At 38.3% G+C, this 17,260-nt stretch overlaps 1 protein-coding gene across 2 annotated transcripts in view; it reads left to right on the top strand.

Annotated features, from left to right (window-relative positions):
• The window catches only part of sky (GTPase-activating protein skywalker), a 392,630-nt gene that overhangs the window by 367,595 nt on the left and 7,775 nt on the right, over positions 1-17,260 (top strand). The window lies entirely within an intron of this gene.

The following is a 17,260-nucleotide window of genomic DNA, read 5'->3' as shown; positions in this document are numbered from 1 at the left end:
AACTCGATGGCCAGTCATTTGTGTCTGTCAGTTGAGCATTAGGCCTGCCATGCAGTAAACCTGATAACTGCTTTCATTTTAATTGTTTTGTGCCGCTAACTTCCCTGCTACCGGCGTGTCATCATTCCAAGTGACGTCATCTTCACTGCCATCTCGTCAGCCATCCACTGCAATTGAGACAGAGCATTCGAGGTCCCGTCTTTTTGAACCTTTTACAAATAGTTTCGTTCCCAACTGTAGTGTCCAAACTGTATGAAGCTATTCCCAAATGGTTTCTGGAGGTGGTCTCTGATATTCTCAGCTGGTGTATGTGTAGCATGCCAAACCACCAGCTGATAACTAGCATATGTTACGAGTGGAGTCCTGCACGGATGCGGATATCCGCGGATAAATCCGATATCCGTGAAGTTAGTGTCTTGGCGGATACAAACCGCATGGCAGTGCAGATAATTTTGCTGATAATTTCTAAATAATGCCATTTATTGATTTTCACTCAGGTATATTCTTATTTTTCCTGGTGATTAGGCGATTGGAGGAATGGTGATACATAAAGAGCCTTGAGACCATAAAACCGTAAATCTGACCGAAGCCTAACTGGCTCCTGCCCGCAGTTAATGGAAGGAAGGAACAAAAGTCAATACATCGGTAGTTGTCACAAGAGAAAATCCTTCATAAAACTGTGACTATGGGGGGTTCTGGTGCCAGGTGTCAAGCCTATTGTATTATGTTGACAGGTCTATCCGTTTCAATACCTTGGGTATAATACACTGTAGTTAAATATTTACAATATCCGCGGATAACGATTCGCAGATGCGGATGAAGGCAATCCAGATGCAGAGCGGAAATTATTTTGTATATCCGCGCAGGGCTCTAGTAACGAATTGTATTTCCGAATTAATACACAGTGACTGGAAGCATTCTTTTGATACCTGCGGCTGTTGAAAGCCAGCCCCTTATTTTTAAGTGTATTTCATGCTTGTTCTCTACATTTATCACTTCACGATTTACCTAAACGGCTGTAAATGGGATAAGAGAGACCACATTGTTTAGGTTAGGTATGGTATCGCCCGGATAGTGCCAAAAGTTGCACGACGGAAAGGATAAAAAAAGAAATAACAGGAAAGTTTGCTGCATTTATGGAGATCTACAGGTGTGGCGGTAATGCGGTTGTATTATCATGATGTTTCATTCCGTACGTTCGTTGTCTCCTATTTTTTTATTAACGCATACCCTAGTATGTTTTGTTTGGCATCTCTGAAAATCGTTGAAAGTAAGTGGACACATAATAAATCAATATCATTATTTGTTAGGTACATTGGTGAGTAAAACAATTGTGATTGTATTGTATTTATCATGTTGTAAACCTGCTTCTCTCCCAAGAAACCCTATATTGGCCAGAGTTAAGAGATATTAAACGATCACTATGTTAATGATCTCGCCTGCCAATATTAATAGGCCTAGCAATAACCAAAAATATTAACTAAAGTAAACTTGTTTCCTCATCCCGAGGTGGTGCAGCCCTTTTTTGAGACAGGCCCCCAGTAGAAGGGAGTTGCATATACCATTTTTACTGCAAATCAACCTTCCTGCCATTCGTAAATCTCTGGCAGTATGGTACCAGGAATCAAACTCAGGCTCCCGAGACAACGGCTAATTGTGCTAACCATTACGCTGGCGAACATTTTAACTACAAAACACAGACATATATACATGACTGATGTGTGCTTGCAATGCACGGATCGGACATGAAACTATTAACCTATGTGTGCGTCGCCATCGGAGCTGCAGTAGGCCTTCACTACGGAGGCAGACATTTCTTAACTATGAAACACAGATGTACCGCATGACTTTGATGCGTGTTTTCATTGCATGGGTCGTACGGACGAAACTATTCACAAATTTGTGTGATGGCATCAGAGCTGCGTAAGGCTTGTAGCTGCTTCGAAGCGGAATCGTTCTTCTCTGACAAATTACGTTGAGGGGATCTTGTATGCGAGATTTATTTTTTTCATTTTCTTAATCTCGAAAAGCCAAGGGGGGTCTAATACATGAGTAAATACGGTAATCCAATTGAGCTAATTTGGGCCCAAATAAAATCATATGTTGCCAACAAAAACAACCCTTTTAAAATTGCCGGCATTGAGAGACTGACACCTGAAGCTATTGCAAGCATATCAACTGAAGCATGGGAAAAGCATGTACAGCGCACGGAGAAATTACAAGAGGAAGATTATGTGTGAGAGATTCCTAGGGATGATATAATGCAGCCCTTCATTATCAGTCTCGAAGATAGTGACAAAGAAGGTGAAAGTGAAGACTACAACGACAGAGGTGACTATCACGGTAATATCTCTGATTCTAATTATCATCATCATCATCATCTGGGTATCCTTCCAGCAGGCCGGGTAGGATTTTTGTGGACAATATGCCTTCATCGGTTCCTGTCATTCTAGAGTTCCTCTCCTTTCACATCCTGCAGTGTTGTTCCTTTCTCGATAAGGTCTGCATTTATTTGGTCCAGCCACCTTCTTCTGGGACGTCCAGCAGGTCTCCTTCCAGGTACTGCCATTTCCAAGTATTGTCTGGGGGTTCTAGTCTCTTCCATCCTTTGCACATGCCCAAACCATTTCAACCGTGCAATGTGTAGTCTTTCTTCCATCGTACAGGTCACTTGCATGTCATTTCTCATTCTCATTCGCATGCACTCATTTTTAATTTTGTCTCTTCTTGTTTTTTGCATAGCAGATCATAAAAATTTCATTTCACATGCTTGCAGTTTGCTAATGTCTCTTTTCAATAACACACAGGTCTCCAACCCATATGTCATGATTGGCAGGAGATAAGATTTGAACATTGTTTGTTTGGCTTTTATGGGAACTGCCTTGTCCCACACTAGATTTCGTACCTGATAGAAGAACGTGGAACCTTTTGTCATTCTGTTCTGGATTTCCAATTTAGCACTCCCCTGGTTCGATACAATACTTCCAAGATAGCTGAAGCTTTCTACACATTCAGTTCTCTCTCCATGAAGTTTGAGATCACATTCGCTGGGTGTTCTACACAATTTCATTGCTACTGTTTTCTTCTTACTCACAGTTAACTTATATTCTTTAAATTTGTTGACCCAGCAATCTAATTTCCTTTGGACTTCTTCTTCCGTTTCTCCCCGAATGGCAACATCATCTTACAAGTTGTCCATTTCATGACCGTATCGATGTTTAATCAAGAAGTAAGTATAAATAACCACCTAATCGATACTTTATTAATGCCTCAGGCAAAATTGAATAATTATTAAAACTTACAGGACATGTTTCGACCACTTAGTGGTCCTCTTCAGCTGTATAAATAAAGAACTGAAAAGAAAAACATTATGACAATAAGCACAAATAAAAGTTCTTTGGAGAGTCCTTTGATAAAAATGGAGGTCATCAGAATAGGTCATCTTGCCTCTCGTTCTTGTTTGGAAAAGATGTTTATTCTGCGCTGTCTAGAGGGTCTGTCTTTGAGCGCGACCTGGTGAAGTAACGATGTGATACAGTTTGACAGTTCATGGAAAGCTCTGGAGAGAAGGGAAGTAGAGTTTTATCGTCATCTAAAATAACATGTGAGGGAGGAGGGAGATTGGGCTGTGCTTCTGCGATGTCGTGTTTGATTATATCTCTTGTTCGTCTAGTCTGTTTCATGTCTACCCATTCTAAGTATTTGCTAATATTCTCATATAAGATGTTTTTATGCTCGTTGTTTTCGTTGAGATTCTCTTCACCGTTTTCCAATTTATCAAGAACGATGTGGATGTTTTTCAGGTTGTTCATAAGATTACCTTTATTAATCATACAGATAATTTGAAGGTCCTGTTTTATATTGGTGAATTTGTGGTTGGACTCTTTCATATGGGATCCCATGGCAGAGAATCTTTTGTATCTTTCAGCATTGACGTGTTCTTGATATCTAATTGAGAAGTTCCTTTCAGATTGTCCCACGTTTTTACATTGAGCACAAGTCAGCTTATAAATACCTGATTCCTGGAATTCGTCATCTTTAAGTTTATTAACTTGATTATGACTAAAGAATCTATGTTTCGTGTTGTTGTTTGTAGAGAAGGCTACCTTGGTATTGTGTTTCTTGAATAAGTTGGTGATTTCGTAAATCTTCGGGTTATTAAAGGTGAATTTTACATATCCTTTTTCTTTTTCTGAATACTGTTTAAGTTCAATTTGTTGTTGGTATTTGCATTTAGTGATGATTTTATTGATGAATTTCAAACTGAAACCATTATGTAGAGCCTGTTGACGAATGAAAGAAAGTTCCTTTTTTCTGTCTGTTTCTGTTAGCGGAATTTCAAAGGCTCTGTTGACGAAACTATAATAAGCTGATTTCTTTTGCGAGATGGGATGTAAAGAATCACTTTTGATTGTAGTTGGGGTAAAAGTGGGTTTCCTGTATATTTTAAATTGGAAATGGTTGTCTTTACGAATTGTTTGCATATCCAGAAAATTGAGTATGCCTTTCTCTTCTTCTTCAGCTGTAAATTTTATGTTTGGGTCTAAATTATTCAAAGTATTAAGGATACTGTGACTATCATTTATTTCCTTGTTAATTATGGCATAGGTATCATCAACATATCGAAGCCAGAGATCGAGTCCTTTAATGTGACCTACTATCTGAGTGTGTTCCAAAAAGTCGAGGTAAATGTTAGCTAAAATTCCAGAAGCCGGCGCTCCCATTGGAAGTCCATCTTGCTGATATATATTATTATTAAAAGAGAAGAAATTGTGGTTCAAAACGAATTCCAAGATAGTAATGAAGTTTTCTATTTCAGGCAAACTGATACGTTTGTGAATTAATAAATTAGTCTTTATAATCTCAATGGTGTTCTTAATAGGAATGTTCGTGTACATGTCCTTGATGTCGAAGGAACTTGTTACATGAGATGAAGTTAACTTGAATTTCTTCTCTTTTAATAATAAAATATATCAGCAAGATGGACTTCCAATGGCTTCTGGAATTTTAGCTAACATTTACCTCGACTTTTTGGAACACACTCAGATAGTAGGTCACATTAAAGGACTCGATCTCTGGCTTCGATATGTTGATGATACCTATGCCATAATTAACAAGGAAATAAATGATAGTCACAGTATCCTTAATACTTTGAATAATTTAGACCCAAACATAAAATTTACAGCTGAAGAAGAAGAGAAAGGCATACTCAATTTTCTGGATATCCAAACAATTCGTAAAGACAACCATTTCCAATTTAAAATATACAGGAAACCCACTTTTACCCCAACTACAATCAAAAGTGATTCTTTACATCCCATCTCGCAAAAGAACTCAGCTTACTATAGTTTCGTCAACAGAGTCTTTGAAATTCCGCTAACAGAAACAGACAGAAAAAAGGAACTTTCTTTCATTCGTCAACAGGCTCTACATAATGGTTTCAGTTTGAAATTCATCAATAAAATCATCACTAAATGCAAATACCAACAACAAATTAAACTTAAACAGCATTCAGAAAAAGAAAAAGGATATGTAAAATTCACCTTTAATAACCCGAAGATTTACGAAATCACCAACTTATTCAAGAAACACAATACCAAGGTAGCCTTCTCTACAAACAACAACACGAAACATAGATTCTTTAGTCATAATAAAGTTAATAAACTTAAAGATGACGAATTCCAGGAATCAGGTATTTATAAGCTGACTTGTGCTCAATGTAAAAAAACTTACGTGGGACAATCTGGAAGGAACTTCTCAATTAGATATCAAGAACACGTCAATGCTGAAAGATACAAAAGATTCTCTGCCATGGGATCCCATATGAAAGAGTCCAACCACAAATTCACCAATATAAAACAGGACCTTCAAATTATCTGTATGATTAATAAAGGTAATCTTATGAACAACCTGGAAAACATCCACATCGTTCTTGATAAATTGGAAAACGGTGAAGAGAATCTCAATGAAAACAACGAGCATAAAAACATCTTATATGAGAATATTAGCAAATACTTCGAATGGGTAGACATGAAACAGACTAGACGAACAAGAGATATAATCAAACACGACATCGCAGAAGCACAGCCCAATCTCCCTCCTCCCTCACATGTTATTTTAGATGACGATAAAACTCTACTTCCCTTCTCTCCAGAGCTTTCCATGAACTGTCAAACTGTATCACATCGTTACTTCACCAGGTCGCGCTCAAAGACAGACCCTCTAGACAGCGCAGAATAAACATCTTTTCCAAACAAGAACGAGAGGCAAGATGACCTATTCTGATGACCTCCATTTTTATCAAAGGAGTCTCCAAAGAACTTTTATTTGTGCTTATTGTCATAATGTTTTTCTTTTCAGTTCTTTATTTATACAGCTGAAGAGGACCACTAAGTGGTCGAAACATGTCCTGTAAGTTTTAATAATTATTCAGTTTTGCCTGAGGCATTAATAAAGTATCGATTAGGTGGTTATTTATACTTACTTCTTGGCAACATCATCTGCAAACACTAATGCATTCCCATTTTTTCTTTGTTTCTATATTCTGGATTAGGATTCCATCCTCTGTTTCAATTGCTTTAATATCCCCTTTGATCTCCCACTCTTCATTATTCCATATAACATCTCATGATTCCCTTTTGAGTCCTCTAGTTTTTGTGTGAACATCTCCCAACTCTTATCCTTCTAATTAATGCATAGGTAATTTTCTATTTATTAATTTGTTAAACAGTAGTTTTAGTTTTGTTGTTTTATTGGACTTCATGAAGTTCCTCCATTTCAATACAGTATACATAAAGGTGTGCAGTTCACGCAAGAGTATTTAGTATATTAATTTTGTAATTGCACATTCATTATTTTTTACACAGCTAGCATACTTAACGGTGTTTTGCTTTTGAGCCTCAAATTTGAACCTCCCAAGCTCAGTCTGCTCGGGTTTTGGGGAAATTTTTATTTTTCCAGGAATCGTGGACATATCAGCTTCTCTGGTACCAAGTTTTTAAGTTTTGAGGGTGCTTGAAGTGCCTCATTAATCATGTCTCTGTATACATTGCTGGTCTTCACCTTTCATTTCTTTTACCTTCCATTTATCCTCCTTAATATATCAAAAATTTCCTTCAACACTTTCCTGGGGTTTGATATTTAAAATTAACTTTAAAAAGAAACTTTAAACCCCCCAAAAAATATAGTTCATCACTTTGGAATCAGAGATATAACTGGATGAAGAAATGTTTACAGTTTCGTGCTTATGCTTTTTCTGTCCGTGCTGTAATGAGTAGGCAACTTGGCATCCCCGTACCTCATACTTCTGTCTCTCGCTGCGCAGTCGAAGATACGAAATTGCCTTTTGGGCTGCATTCTGCTCTAACAAAGATTCTTCTTCTCAGTCTCACATAACTCATGTCTGAGTATCATGATCTCATGCTTACTTTGCTCACCAGCAGTCGCCATTGCCTGTGGTTTTCTGCGTTCCGAATTGTCACTCGAAGAGGTGCGCGAGTTGCATCTTTGATCCGGTCTAGCCATGTTCTGGGAGGTTTTTTTTATTTTTCTTCCTAGTGGCTTTAGGTCACACCGACACAGATAGGTCTTATAGCAATGATAACTGGGAGCTCTTCCACGTGGCCTGATACCATTAACTTTTCCTTGAACAGCTAGTTTTTCAAGGCTATTTTCTCTCCATAATGCATGGCCAAAGAACTGCAGTGTTCTTTAACAAGATTGGAAAGTCAATTCGGGATACCAAGCTCTTTGATTATGGAGGAGTTCGATCTTTTCTCCGTCCAAGGTATTCGTAGCATCCTCTACCAGCACCACATTTCAAATGCGTTGATGCTCTTTTTGTCCTTGGTCTTCACTGTCCGTGATTCACAGCCACAGAAGACTGAAAATACTAAGAGACAAACCAGACGCTTCTTCATCTTTTTACTGATTGCTCGGTCATGCCAGATCATTTGGAATTTATCTATAGCAACTTTTCCAAGAGCAATTCTTCTTCTGATTTTTTTTTTCTTGTAGCTACCACTGTTGCTCAGCAAGGAGCCAAGATAAACAAATCCATTAACATTATCTAGGCCAACTAGACAACCACTAAATTGGAGCTTCTTTCCTCTTATCAACAAACATCACTTTGGTTTTGCTGCAATTCACTTCCAATCCAAACTGAAGACTTTCATTTTCTACCCGCTGCAACAATTCAGCAAGTTCATCTTCACTGCTTGCCAATGGAATAGTATCATCAGCAAAATGCAGATTCTGTAACATCCTTCCTCCAACTGACACTCCATCATGCCAGCTGTCCAGAACCCTTCGCATGATGTATTCCCCGTATATGTTGAACAACAGTGGAGACAGAATGCAACCTTGTCTCACTCTGAAGGCATCTGATAAGCCACAGTCCAGCTTGACTTGAGCGGTGTTTTCGTATAAGCTTTTTATCAAAGCAGTAAGATGAAGAGGAACACATGCAATACTTCCCAAAGCTTGTACCAACGAACACACGGGCACTTTCTTGTAATCTAAAAAGCAAATCAACATTGGTATGTTGAATTCGTACATCTATTCAGTGAGCTGTCGGATGTTAAATATCTGCTCCCTTGTGCCTCGACCTTGAACAAAATGTTCTGTTCTGGAAGAATTTCTCTCTGGAGAAATGACCTTAGCTGCCGGTGTATAATATGTAACAGAACTTTGCTGGCATGCGAGACCAAAGCGATAGTTACTGCAGTCCATTGTGGATCCCTTTTCGTGTAAGGGTGTAAATATGGAAGTAACCCAGTCTCGAGGCCATAATCCTGTATTCCACACTGTACTGGAGATTGGAGTAAGGCAATACCCTCTTTGTCCATACTTTTAATCATCTCACCGGATACATTATCACTGCCAACAGCTTTGTGACTTTTTAGATGTTGAACTGCCTGATCTACTTCACGTTCAGGACTGGAGGCTCATGATCAATATTGAAGCTCATCTGGTTGATGATATTATCATCTTGGCTGTCATCAGAACACAGCTGTATGTAATATTCCGTCCATCTTTCAGCGACTTGTTCAATTTCACTCAGAACCACCCCATTGCCGTTATTTACAGCCAACGTCCACGGTTTAAATTCGCTGTTATTAACTTTGATGAAGAGATCACGAGTTTGAATCTTAGTTTAAGGCATAACTGAATGAAGAGTACATGATCAGATTCACAATCAGCTCCAGGATAGGTCTTGCAGTTCAGTATTGAGGATTTCCATCATCTTTCTATTAATAATAGGTGAATAAGTACCAGAAAAGAAAGAAAAATGTGCATGTTATGTCATGTTCTGGTTAATTTGCATGGAACTGTACCAGAAAATGCTTGAGGTTGTCAGACAGTTAAAATGTGCCATTTAACGTAGGAGTACTGACCAATATATCTGAAGCTTCTTAAGTTAAACTGTGTTGACAACAACAACAATTAGGCTTAAATAGGTATGATATTAAATCTAGGTATATCTTCCCCAGTGGGTGCGGACAGTAGAATACATCCATGGTATATCCTGCCTGTTGTAAGAGACAACTAAAAGGGTAAACCCTCAGAAGTGTAAGTTGGCAATCACAGGTGGTTCTCTAGCTGATAAGCCTGAGTAGAATTGAAAGAAACTGAAAGTCCATCTCGAGGATAGAAATCCTGGAAGAGAGGAATCGATGCATTACCCTAACATGCATTGAAATAACATAAGGTACTGTTTAAATCTAAATTGAATAAATAATAAATGGGGAAATGTTAACAAAGTTAATGAACTATTAATACCTCAACATCAGAGATATAAATAAATTAAAGTTTAAAAAAATTAGAAGCCAAAGTATTTTCATAAAGTATTTTTAAACAAGAAAACAAGCATTACATAACCAAAATCGCAGAAAGAAATTACGTGAAATTCAATTGGAAAGAACTAAAATCACATAATATGCAGAATCGCAATTGTCACTAATAATCAACCATCAAGAAAGCTCTGAATTTAATCAAGCACAAACAAACCCAGAACACATCACGCCCACACACCAACGGATTCAGATTTTGGGGAGTCTGCAGCGTTACACAGAGACGAGTCAGAGCATCTTGGAACCTCAAACAAAATCGAATGCAAATACCCGAATTTCATAGCCACCTTCAATGCTAATTCTCTTCTTAAAACTGAAAAATAAAACACCTTACAGACACTCTTGGAAATCATTGAATTATCATAACGGCACTTCAGGAGACCAGATATATAGATGAAAACAACTTCAACTCTGAAGGGTTCAGGATATACAAGGGAAAGGTTGGTCTAAGAGTCATGAAAAACATGCCACACCTAGGAACTGGCTTCCAAGAATGTCCTGGATTCCATAGTCCAGTTTGAGTCCCAGTGTGAAATACTATCAACTTTGGTTTTCAAATCTACCAATAGAATATACACTATCGTGAACGCCCATGCCCCCATAAATGAGGACAACAGAAAGAACAAGGAGAAAGTGGAACTCTCTTGAGATCCAGAGCCATCAGATTATCCTCCTTTTGTGTAATTGGATGTACCTTCATCAGAAACTTTTCAAATTTCTCATATGTAAGTTTTAATACTCTGCAGTACATATCTGATTGGGTCTCTGTGAATCAGTGGTAGGGTCAGCCTCTGGATCCCAAGATAGCAGGTTCAAACCCGGCAGAGGTAGTCGGATATTTGAAGGGTACCTGGTAAATTTTTCTTACTCCATGAAAGTGTCAAGGTGATGGCTTAGGGAGTCGGTGAGCAGCATCAAAAGCAGCTCGATATAAATAATTTCTGCTCTCAAGACATGAATTTTTACTCGTTTATTTAAGGTGAGGGGGTTCTTGGTGTTTTTTTTTTTTTTTTTTTTTTTTTTTTCAGTGTTTGTCCCACCTAGTCACTGGGTCTACTATTTGGCTATACTATCTATTTGATTTGGCTTTTTCATTGGTTTTTGTCACTCTGAAGGACAAGAAAAGCCGATGGAGATGTCAAAAGAATGCCCCCCCCCCCCAAGGAAGTGTGTTGGCTCCTATATTATATAACATCTATACCAACGATCAGCCACTTAACACCGGAACTAGGGCTTTCATCTAAGCGGATGACACAGTTCTTGCTGCTCAAGGAGTGATATTTGAAGAAATAGAATTAAGACTGACATCTGCTCTTGAAGAATTAGCTCTCTGCTATGACGAGAATCACTTGAAACTCAATCCGGAGAAAACGTGGGTATGTGCATTCCATCTGCGCAACAAGGAAGCAAGAAAGGAGTTGAATGTAACCTGGAAAGGACACACATTCAACTATTGTGATCAACCCAAATATCTAGGGGTAAAGTTGGACCGTGCCCTAACTTATAAACAGCACTGTATAGATACCAAACAGAAATTATGCAGCAGGAATAATCTAATTCGCAAACTCACACACACAACATGGGGAGCACAGCCTAACGTCCTCCGTACATCTGGCCTTGCCCTGTGTTTCTCTGCTGCAGAGTATGCTGTTCCAGTCTGGAGGAATTCCGCTCATACAAACCAAGTGGATGTTGCCCTCCACGAGACAGATCGCACTGTTACAGGCTGCTTATGACCAACTCTGTTAATAAGATCTTTCCACTTATGAGAGTAGCACCTCCAGATGTTAGGAGACAAGTTGCAGCAGAGATTGAGAAGAAGAAGAAGAAGAAGAAGCAAGAAACAGATCCAAGACATCCAATGTTCGGACTTCACGTCCACCCATCAAGATTGAAATCGAGGAAGATCTTCCTACAAACAACGTCAATCACATCATCAGCCAAATCTCGGCGAAAGGAACTCTGGAGAAGAAAGTTGCCTGTAGTATTATGGGAAGTGAACGAGAAGCCAGCTGCAGCACATTATCTTCAATATGGACATTGGAAGACCCTTAACAGATTAAGATCTGGAGTGAAACGATGTAAAACCAACCTGAAAAGATGGGGTTATGGTGATCAAGATTTGTATGAGTGTGGTGAAAAGAAACATCATGGACACCTTGTCATATGTAGAAATCTGCCTAAACCATGTAGTGTGGAGGATTTGGTGCCATCTCGACAGTCGAATACTGGAAAAACAAAGTGTAAATAGAGTAGTTTTAAATACAGTAGATTGTAGTGATTTTGGACATGGATAAATAAATAAAAGCACATCTATAACACATCACATCCTTGTGTCGTAAACACAATCCATTCAGGTGATATTGGTTGACCATGATATTTATATGATGTCAATCAACATTCTGTACCATAGTGCAACAAACCAGACAACAGTACGTTTTATCTTAGATTTGAGGGAAGGCTTTGATCTAGCAATTGTAGATCACACTTGTAATTGTTAGCCTCTCTAAATAGCAATTGCCGACAGGCATCTTGTACGATGGATGCCCATTGCCTTTCAGTGACAAAAGTTTCCATCATTGTCCACGCGTTCCCATAAGTACAAAAATAGAAATTTTCATCCTGGTTCTGTACTGCTTTGTGGAGTTTTCCATGGATGCATATCGATATTTATTTGCTATCCCAACATTTCTACGAGATGTTGATCTAATTTCTGCCATCTAAGCCCTTCAGCTATGTATTTCACTTTTATAGTTATGAATTTCAATGGGTTCCGTATTGAAGTGGGATTACAGTAATTAAAATTCTTTCAAGGTCCACCTATTCAATACAATGACGTTTTATTGTGATTCATTCACATGTCAAATGGTCAAATGGTACTAGTTCCAGCATCTATGTGCCATCATCAGCCTTAAGTACAAATTAAACAATTATATACATATTCTTAAAATATCTAAAATATATTTTAACACATTATAAAATATACTACTGTAATGATACATAAGTTAAAATTGTTACAAGTGATTGCTGTGATATAAAATTCTTAAAATTCCGGCATTTCGTTATATAGTCCAGTCTGTGTACATCCAGGATAAGTGAATTTGTGCTGTTATATGCTGTCTATGTGAGTGATAGTTATTCACTTAATAGTAGGTGGTTCCGGGGAAGTTTATTTTGATCACGTGATATTATCAAGTGAATAAGTGTCGCTCACATAGACAGCATATAACACCACAAATTCACTTATCCCAGATGTACACAGACTGGACTATATAACGAAATGCCAGAATTTTAAGAATTTTATATCACAGCAATCACTTGTAACATAATTTTAACTTATTTTGTATATCATTACACTAATGTATTTTATAATGTGTTAAAATGTGTTTTAGATGTTTTAAGAATATGTATATAATTGTTTAATTTGTACTTAAGGCTGATGATGGCACATAGATGCCGAAACTAGTACCATTTGACCATTTGACATGTGATTGAATCACAATAAAATGTCATTGTATTGAATAGGTGGACTTTGAAAGACTTTTAATTCATGTATTTCACTGTTGAACAGGTTTCAAATGTCAGTTAAAACTTCTTCTTTGAGTCAGTTGCTGCGTATAGCTCTGGTGAAGGTGATGTCATTATCACTTTTTATTTATTTTTTTATTTTTTTGGAAAACAATGCCTGTGATGGTCTTTCGGATGAAAGTGATACCGAATCACCTTTGAGTGGCGTTAGCAGCAGTACTGAAGAATTAGATGACATTGTTGAAGAAAATAAAGAAGGGGATGCTGGTGGACATGTGCACAACCTCGAAGGCTGCAAGTGGACACAAACAGTGTACCAAATAATATGTGGTGTAATATAGATGGAGACCTGTATGCTCTAGTAGCAAGAAGATAAGTGAGAATTCAGGGAAAGCTGAAGTGCTAGGCGAGTTTTTGACTGACAAATTTTAGGAACATATCATGAATAAAACTAATGCTAATGCAGCAGTCACTCCATGAAATTGAAAGTAACTCTATAAGAAACAAAATTGATGAGGAGAACTGGTTTCCTGTCACAAAAGACAAACTAAAGGCTCATTTTGCTTCATGTATTATCTTGTCTCAAACTAAAAAGTCTTCAAGAATACTGGACCAAAAGAAGGGTTAGAGAAACACTTCTTTTATCAGAAACCATGTCCCAAAGCTAATTCAGTATCATAAGTATATATTTGCAACTATAGTTTGAATAATTTTCAGAAGGTGTATGTGTCCAGAAAAAGTATTGATGAAAGTCTGATGAAGTTCAGGAAGTGCTTGGCTTTTGTGCAGTTCACCCTTCAAAAAGAGCTGGTTTCAGAATAAAAGTCCATAAAGTTTCCTGTTCTGTCAGTAGTTACTACTGGAAGTTTCAGATATATGTTGGTAAAGAACATGAGACAGGTGATGCCAGAAGACTGCTGTGTGGCGAGGCAATTGTTCTTTAACTATGTGACAAATCATGGAGATTTATATGGATAATTAGTATATTTCACTTTTGTTTTTCTCTCTGTACAATTCTGCTTTACGTCGCACCATACTAAAGGTTTTATGTCAGCTATGGGATAGGAAAGGGCTAGGAGTGGGAAGGAAGCAACCATGGCCTTGATTAAGGTACAGACCCAGCATTTGCCTGGTGTGAAAATGGGAAACCATCTTCAAGGCTGCTGACAATAGAGTTCAAACACACTATCTCCCGAATGCAAGGTGACAGCTACGTGACCAAAACCACATAGCCACCGACTCAGTCGCCGCCCCATTTTGCAGCAACAAACCTTAGAAAAGGGAAAATTACAACTACTATTACTTCTTCTGATACAGTCTCCCTGTGAAGGTTGGTGATCCAATTGATTATAACTTGCGAAACAGCGGCTCTGAAGATTTGAATGGACGTTCGTCCGCACCAGTGGCGTAGGCCTTTAAGCCAGGGATTTCTCAGTCTTCCCACATTGTTTTCCTTCAATTTTCGCCTTGATGATGAGTTAGGAGAAGTTCATATCGTTCACCTCTCGTGATGTGCCCAGTGTACCTGAGCTTTTGTTCCTTGATGGTCGTTAGCTCTTTTTCTTATTTAACAAGTTCAGGACTTCCTCATTGTTCCTTTCTACCCAGGATATTCGAAGCATTCCTCTGTACAAGTATATTTCAAAAGCTTCAATCTGCCTCTCAAGAAAAAGGGCTGAACATTCAGCCTTCAAAACCATACAGAAGGCTGGAAAAAACATAGCATTGTAACATCTAAACTTGGAGATGAAGTTTTAGATCTCTACTGGTGAGTAGGGCCCTCATACTCTTGAACAAATTTTTGATTTGCCCAATCCTGGATAAGATTTCATTCTGGGGATTGCAATGCTCAGTCACTATAGTCCCAATATATTTGAAGTATGATACTTGCTGAACACTTGTGTTGTTGTTGATGTGCAGTGAGGCCTGCTTAGATGTTTTTGAAAATACAATAGGCTTGGTCTTGCCACTATTCATGAACAGACCATATGCTGCACTGATCCTTATGATGTTATCAATAATTTGAAGACCAACAATGTTACTGGCTAACACAACGGTATCATCAGCAAAGCGGATGTTATTAATGACATTGCCATTCATCCTGATCACTAGGTTAACCTACTGGACAGCTTCTCTGAACATGGCCTCAGAGTAGGGACCGGACACAGCCTTGTCGTATGCCTCTATGTATAGCTATGTCCTCGGTTGTCTCTCCCTCTATTTTGACCTCTGCTGTTTGATTCCAGTAGAGCTGAGTGATACGTAGATCACCAGCATCAACACCAGTTGTTTTCGAAACCTCAGCAAGTTTTGGACGAGATTTGCAGTCAAAAGCTTTTCAGTAGTTGATGCAGCATGCGTACACGTTGACATTCATCTCCAGGCATCTCTGACTCAAAACATTCAGAGAGAAAAGTGCCTTATGAGTTCCCAGTCCGTTTCTGAAACCAAACCGAGTTGGTTCAATTTGGTGGTCGCATAGATACGAATGTGAATTGACATGGTTGTGGACCATAATTCTGAAATGATAGGTGTTGATTCACATGACCAACACCTTCCATCATAACCTCTGAGACTATATGACAATGTAATATATGACATAGGTTACAAGAAAATATATTTCTATGTCCTCGACAATACAGTGCAAAATGCTAGTGTTGTTTCATTGCATGTTGAATCCTAGAAGAAGGAGGCTCATCTTGTCCAGTTTCAAGGTCGATGTTGCAGAGCAAATTTTGGAGGGTGTTGCTCTGCTGATTACCCTACCAGAGGCATGCCCAGTGCAGGAAGTGCACCAGTGAGGTTACAAGGCAAGCATTGGAATCACTTCCCTGTCAAAATAACATCAACAGCAAGCAAGGCGTCTCCATCCAGAAGGTGAAAGGTCTGTTACGACTGTTGTGAGAAAAATCCCAAGGGAAAGAACAGGGATGAATCCAGTTATGAATGTGATAAGTGTAAGATGGCATTGAATGTGGACGAGTGTTTTATGATCTATCACACCGTGCTGAATTGTTAAAATGTGAACTGTGTTTCAGTGTGTTAATTTGCTGTGGCAAGCTGGATTAAATCACAATCTAAGTAAATTTTTTTCCAGGAAAAATTGCATTTGAATGATTTCAAGGGAAAGTTTACAACATGGTTGTCAGACCTGCCCTCATGTTTTGCTCCAAATGCTGCAGTGATCTGCAGATTTTATTTGAACTGACTAAGTACTTAATGATCACATCTGAGGGTCCTTCAGAACCACTGCTATTGGTGAAAGTCTGAAGGAGAGAGAACTCTGCTGGTATGGGCACATTAAGCGGCATGGTGAAAATCATCCTGTACAGAAAGCTCTTGCTATCGCAGAACTAAAGAGAGGCTGAGGACACCTAATAGTAACATGATGACGAATGGCTGAAACCACTGTAAGGAGAAGAATATCCCCGTTGCATAGGCAATACTCTATGGATCAGAAGAGCTGACCGTGAATGATAATTCGGAGTGCTGACACTACGGACACACACATGGCCAGGGAAAGGAAAAAGTGTAATGGGGGTGACAGGGTGCAAGAGAGAATTTTTTTTTTCATAAATAAGGATGGAATAATAATGTTCAAATTAAAGATTTTAAATAACCCTTTATGAAACCTTGAATCATGTTTGACTCTTTTTAATGTGCACAAAATACATTCTACAACAACCAAGTAGAATGCATACAGTTGTCAGGAATGAATAAAGTCTGTGTTAATAGCGGCTAAAACATGTTAGTAATTAGTAATGTTTTGTTTTAACAATAGTTACTGCTGTACTTTATCCAATTTTAAGTTATGGTAAGCTGTTTGACATTGTGTTTTATTTCAGAAGTTAATACAACTCACTCTAGTTACTGATCATAGA

Source organism: Anabrus simplex, chromosome 7 (assembly GCF_040414725.1).
Source record: "Anabrus simplex isolate iqAnaSimp1 chromosome 7, ASM4041472v1, whole genome shotgun sequence".
In the NCBI taxonomy this organism is placed as follows: domain Eukaryota; kingdom Metazoa; phylum Arthropoda; class Insecta; order Orthoptera; family Tettigoniidae; genus Anabrus; species Anabrus simplex.
This window is presented reverse-complemented; position numbering and strand designations above follow the sequence as displayed.